The sequence below is a fragment of the Amblyomma americanum genome, chromosome 3 (assembly GCF_052857255.1).
Source record: "Amblyomma americanum isolate KBUSLIRL-KWMA chromosome 3, ASM5285725v1, whole genome shotgun sequence".
NCBI classification, from domain to species: Eukaryota; Metazoa; Arthropoda; class Arachnida; order Ixodida; family Ixodidae; genus Amblyomma; species Amblyomma americanum.
In genome coordinates, this window is record NC_135499.1 from 6,751,794 (window position 1) to 6,758,223 (window position 6,430).

General features: G+C 50.5%; 1 non-coding gene across 1 annotated transcript; it reads left to right on the forward strand.

Annotated features, from left to right (window-relative positions):
* Positions 1–223: 223 nt before the first annotated feature.
* On the forward strand, positions 224–296 carry TRNAK-CUU (transfer RNA lysine (anticodon CUU)). The gene has a single exon. It is a non-coding gene; the product is annotated as a tRNA-Lys (tRNA).
* The last annotated feature ends 6,134 nt before the right edge of the window (positions 297–6,430 follow it).

Here is a 6,430-nt window from a genome sequence, read left to right on the forward strand (position 1 = left end):
AACCTGCCTGTATTTTCTTTTTTTTTTCATGCCATAGGTAGCATAAGAGGGATCTCGCACAGTTTCCGCCCTCGCTGTTAGGTGACGTTCCACGTGACACTCGCGGTATTACAGGACGTGCTACGTCCGCCGCTATGGACGACGGTGGCGCTGGTGAACACTTTCAAGGTTCGCTTACACCCATTAAACATAAATACCCACGAGAGCATCAGGTTTGACAGCCGTCGCCGTAGCTCAGTTCGTAGAGCACCGGACGCTTTATTCGGAGGTCGTGGGTTCGGATCCCACCGGCGGCATGGCTGTTTTTTCTGCTGCTTTATAAGTAATTTTCTCTAAGCGATATATTAATCTAAGTAATATTACCCCACTGATAAGCACTACACATTAAAAAAATAATAATAAACATTCCCCATGCACCTTGGTTTCGGTGACTGTTGGCTCCCTTCATAGGTTTGTCAAAACGAGTCCCTCATTTCCTTTACCTTGTCTGCTAATCGCTTAACGAGGGTCTCGGTTCTGGCAGTCTTCATGCCATAGGTAGCATAAGAGGGCTCTCGCGCAGTTTCCGCCCTCGCCGTTAGATGACGTTCCACGTCACACTCGCGGTATTACAGGACGTGCTACGTCCGCCGCTATGGACGAGGGTGGCGCTGGTGAACACTCTCAAGGTTCGCTTACACCCATTATACATAAATACCCACGAGAGCAGCAGATTTGACAGCCGTCGCCGTGGCTCAGTTGGTAGAGCACCGGACGCGTTATTCGGAGGTCGTGGGTTCGGATCCCACCGGCGGCGTGGTTGTTTTTCCTGCTCGTTTAAGTAATTTTCTTTAAGCGATGGAGTAATCTAAGTAATATTACCGCACTGATTAGCAGTACACATTAAAAAAATCATAATAATAAACATTCCCCCATGCACCTTGGATTCGTGTTAGTTCCCTTCATAGGTATATATATATATATATATTAAGGAAGCCAAACAGTCACTGAAACCAAGGTGCATAGGGGAATGTTTCTAACTTGTTTTTTATTATTTTTACTGCCAATATATATATATATATATATATATATATATATATATATATATATATATATATATATATATATATATATATATATATATATATATATAAACATGCCAGACTCACTCAGTGCCTGCTGAGTACGTAAAAATAAATAAATAAATATATATATATATATATATATATATATATTGTTACGTACACAGCAGGCACTGAGTGAGTCTGGGGTGTTTATTCAAGAGATTTAGCGACGGGGCGCAGAGCTCAAACCGATCAGACCGATCAGACCGACCAGCTTCCTTTTTCTCTACGCTTCTGATCTCTCCTTCGTCGTCTACGCAAAGCACGTTACACTTCCCCCTCCGCAGACGAAGCCTCCCACGGCGAGCTAAGCAGTGTCCCGAGGGCTGAAGCGTTTGAGCCGAGCAATATGCACCACATTGGTCTTTCGTTAGCATCGGCCGCTGTCAGTAAGGCGTGAGACGACGTAGTTCAAATCACTGATGCGCTCAAGCACAACAAAAGGGCCAGTGTAGTGGGACAGGAGCTTCTGACACAAACCGCGCTTCCGGAGCGGCGTCCACAACCACGCTCGATCGCCAGGGTCATAGGAGATTGGCAGGTGGCGAATGTAGTAGCGGTGTTTAGAGCGCTGCTGAGAGTCCAAAATGCGGAGGCGGGCAATTCGACGTGCTTCTTGAGCTCGGCAGAGTGTAGTGGCGATGGAAGGTTCATCGTAGATAGAGAAAGGAAGAATGGTGTCGATGCAGCGGCGAGGAACGCGAGCATACAGGAGGTAAAAGGGGCTGTAGCCAGTTGTTTCATGCCGTGCAGTGTTGTAGCATACGTAATAAAAGGAAGGACGTCATCCCAGTTCTTATGGTCAGAATCGACGTACATGGCTAGCATAGTGGTGAGCGTGCGGTTTGTGCGTTCGACGAGGCCGTTCGTTTCTGGGTGATACGGTGTCGAGTGACGAAAATTGCATTCGCAGCGACGAAGAAGTGCTTCGACAACATCCGCAGTAAGCTGGCGTCCCCGATCACTGATGAAAACGCGAGGAGGTCCATGACGGAGAATGAGAAAGTGCAGGAGAAAATTAGACACATCGGAAGCAGTGGCAGACGGTATAGCTGCTGTTTCACAGTATCGGGTTAGGTGATCAACACACACGATCGCCCAGCGGTTTCCATTCGCAGACCGGGGAAAAGGGCCTAACAGGTCGAGGCCCACTTGCTCAAATGGACTGGTCGGAGGTGTGACAGGGTGCAGCTGGCCTGGCGAACACGATGCAGGGATCTTGAAACGCTGGCACTGGACACAGCTGGCTACGTATTGCTGAATCGTTTGACGCATTTTGGGTCGGTAAAAACGTTCTTGTGTGCGGTGAAGGGTCCGGACAACTCCCAAGTGGCCTGACGTGGCATCGTCGTGCATCAGTTGAAGAACAGGGATGCGAAGGCTTTCCGGCACGACGAGAAGGAACCGTGCACCGCCGGGCGTGCAATTCTTCTTGTAAAGTAAACCAGCGAGAATACAGAAACGGGCAGCAGGGAAATGGCCGGCGGCGTCGAAGAGTGCTGTTAACGTCGTGTCCTTGCGCTGTTCAGTCTTGAACTGGTTAGCATCAGGAAACGTGGGTGAGACAGAAGCGAGGTAGTCGTCGAAGTTGTCGCCATCGCAAGCAGTCGTCGGAAGCGGCAAGCGCGATAGACAGTCAGCGTCGGCGTGTTGGCGACCGCTTTTGTACACGACAGTGAAGTTGAACTCTTGTAGCCGCAAAGCTCAGCGGGCAAGTCGGCCACATGGGTCACGGAGATTCACGAGCCAACAGAGCGAATGTTGGTCGGTGACGATGGTAAAAGCATTGCCGTACAGGTAGGAACGAAAGCGTTGCACAGCAAAAACTACCGCGAGACACTCTTGTTCGGTAACTGTGTAGTTTCGTTCCGACTTGCTCAACGACCTACTGGCATAAGCTATCACATGCTGATCTCCGCCGTGGCGCTGGATGAGCACACCGCCAACTCCGACACCACTGGCGTCGGTGTGAACTTCGATGGGAGCAGACGGGCAAAAATGGCGCAGAATGGGTCCCAACGTCAGGAGAAATTTCAGATGGCGGAATGCAGACTCACAGTCAGGGGTCCACTGGAACGGCACGTCTTTTTGTAGGAGGCACGTGAGTGGGAAGGCGACGTCGGCAAACCGCGGAACAAAACGGCGAAAATACGAGCACAGCCGTAAAAAACTGCGAAATTCCATGACTGATGGCAGCGCTGTGAAGTTGATGACAGCCTCAACTTTCTCGGGATCCGGCCGGACACCGTCCTTATCAACCAAGTGATCGAGGACAATTATTTGACGTTCACCAAAGTGATACTTCTTAGAGTTAAGGACCAGGCCCACTCTTTCAATGCAGTCGAGGACGATAGCCGAGGCGGCTGTTATGTTCGCTAAATGTCTTCCCAAAGATCACGACATCATCCAAATAACACAAACAAATCTGCCACTTCAGACCACGCAAAATAGTGTCCATAAATCTTTCAAATGTGGCAGGTGCATTGCATAGTCCAAAAGGCATGACATTAAATTCACACAGTCCGTCAGGTGTGATAAATGCAGTCTTTTCTTTGTCGTTCGGGTGCATTGGTATTTGCCAGTACCCTGACCTTAAATCAACCGAGGAAAAATATGAAGCGGAGTGTAGACAATCGATGGCATCGTCTATGCGTGGGAGCTGATACACATCTTTTTTTTTGTGATGGCATTTAGGCGACGAAAGTCTACGCAGAACCGCCACGTATTATCTTTCTCACGAGGATCACTGGGGCCGCCCAAGGGCATGAAGATTCCTGGATAACTCCTCGGTTTATCATGTCATGAACTTGTTGGTCTATTATCTCACGTTCGGTTGGTGATACGCGGTAAGGCCTTTGTCGTATTGGAGGTGCGGATCCAGTATCGATCAAATGATGAATGCGAGAACGGGGAATGGGTACTGGATGGTCTCTGGGAAAATCGAACACTGTGACATGCTTCCAAAGCAGTCCCACCAAAATGCGACGCTCGGTCGTGGAAAGGGACTTATTAACCATGGCCTGAACTTTGGACTCTTCACAGGTGTGCCCCGGTTCTTCAAAAGCGTGATCACTGAGCACCGCAACGGAAACCGACAAGCCTTCCTCGAAATGGGCAAGCTTCATGTCACGAGGTAACACGGCGGGCTCTTCCGAATAGTTCACTGCCCACAGCATGGTGTGGCCGCCACTAGTTACGCGGACTACGCAACGGGGCACGAGGACACTCTTCTTAGCACACGTCAGTGCAGTGGGTTCCACCACGGCATCGAAGGCATCACACAAAATTTTCGATGAAGCAACCGGCACAAATCCGGCAGACATCGCCGGTACAACTGTGTCCTCTGACACAGAGAACGCTCCGAAATCAAGAGAGGAGCTTTCTACAAGAGCCGACATCAGAGTGGCGTCCAATGAAATCCCTCCAGTACGACAGTCTAATGTGCCACCGCACTGCTGCAAAAAGCCAATTCCAAGTATAACGTCAGTCATGTGCGGAACGTGACAGCACAGCAAATTCAGTCCTGAACACTTGACCACCGATAATAACGTTCGCAGAACAGACACCAAGGGGAACTAATGTTTCACCCCCAACACCCCGAAACACCACAGCCTGATCCCAACCAAACATTACTTTTCGACCCAAACTATCCTTGAAGTTCAAACTCATTATAGATACTGTCGCGCCGGTATCTACTAACGCCATAGTTCGAATTCCGTAGATAAGCACTTCAAGTTTGTTCTTTAACATAAACACGGGAAAAGGGATTGATGATATCGACTCGCCGGTGGCCTCACCTCCATCGGCCGCGCCGTCTAGTTTTCCGGAGGAGGCGAGCGGCGTCGAGGAGATGGTGAAGGTGGTGGTGTCAGGCTGCGGTCGGAGGCTGGCGAGGTGTTTCGCAGCAATGCCGCACGGTAGCTACCCCAAGAGGATGTTGGCGTTGGGTGCTGAGCTTCCGCATCGGGGTTGAGGGAAGTGTTCGGCCACAGGCGATGGTCTGGTTGAATCGGGCCTCGTCGGCGGCAGTATCGGGATATATGTCCGGTCATGCCACAGCGGTAACACACAGGTGGCGGGCGCCAGCGATCAACGTATGATGGTTGCCAAGCGTGGTCAGAAGGTTGGTTGTAATCATATCGAGGCTTTGTCGCGCCAAGTCGCCTGTGTAGGCACGCCCTCTTCCCACAGACTGGTAGGCAGACTGTACCTCGCGGGGTCTCCGATCGGCGAAGTTCTGCGAAACACCAGCTGGAACCCAAGAAGTAGATGGTGTAGCGGGCTCTGCCTGCAATGCGCAACCATCTTGCTGGGCGTCATCCCGGCGCACAGGGTCTCGATACCGGAGGAGTTCCTCGCGCACAATTTGGCGAATCATGTCAGCCATTGACACTGGAGCAGCGACGTCAACGCTGGCGATGGAGGTGACATTCGCCAGGCGCCCAAATTTCGGCACAATACGACGAAGCTTCAAAGTCTCGAACGCTCTGAAATGCTTGATGACGTCGGCCGTCGACTTCAAGCTGTCTTTGCTAATAAGGAAGTTGTATACATCTTCAGCAATCCCTTTAAGTAATTGTCCGACCTTATCTTCTTAAGACATCCGCGGGTTCACTAGACTGCACAACTTTACGATTTCTTCAATGTACATGGTGCAAGTCTCACCAGATAATTGGGCCCGTTGAAGCAACGTCTGTTCGGCGCGTTTCTTTTTGGCAGAGCCGTCACCAAAACATTTCTTTATCTCTTCTGCAAAACGTTCCCACGTGTTAAGAGAGTCTTCATGGTAATCAAACAAAATCAGCGCTGTCGCTTCCAAAAAGAATACGACGTTGGCTAGCCTCACTGTGGCATCCCAGCCGTTATAGCGACTCGCCCGCTCGTAATTAGTCAACCACTCGTCGACGTCTTCATCGGACCTTCCAGCAAAGGTGCTCGGTTCGCGGTGATGCTGCCAGTGGCCCGCCGCGGGTGCTGCTTGCTTGGCGCCGCCGTCCGGAGGCATATCCAGTGGAAGTGGTGGCAATCCGACAGCTCTGCGGCTGCGTCGAGGAACAGGGGAATCCCTGGTGATACCCAGCAACGTCCACCACAACTGTTACGTACTCAGCAGGCACTGAGTGGGTCTGGGGTGTTTATTTAAGAGATTTAGCGACAGGGCGCTGAGCTCGAACCGATCAGACCAACCAGCTTCCTTTTTCTCTACCCTTCTGATCTCTTCTCCTTCGTCGTCTACGCAAAGCACGTTTATATATATATATATATATATATATCAGGGGGTCATGGGTTCGGATCCCTACGGCGGCATGGTTGTTTTTTCTGTTGCT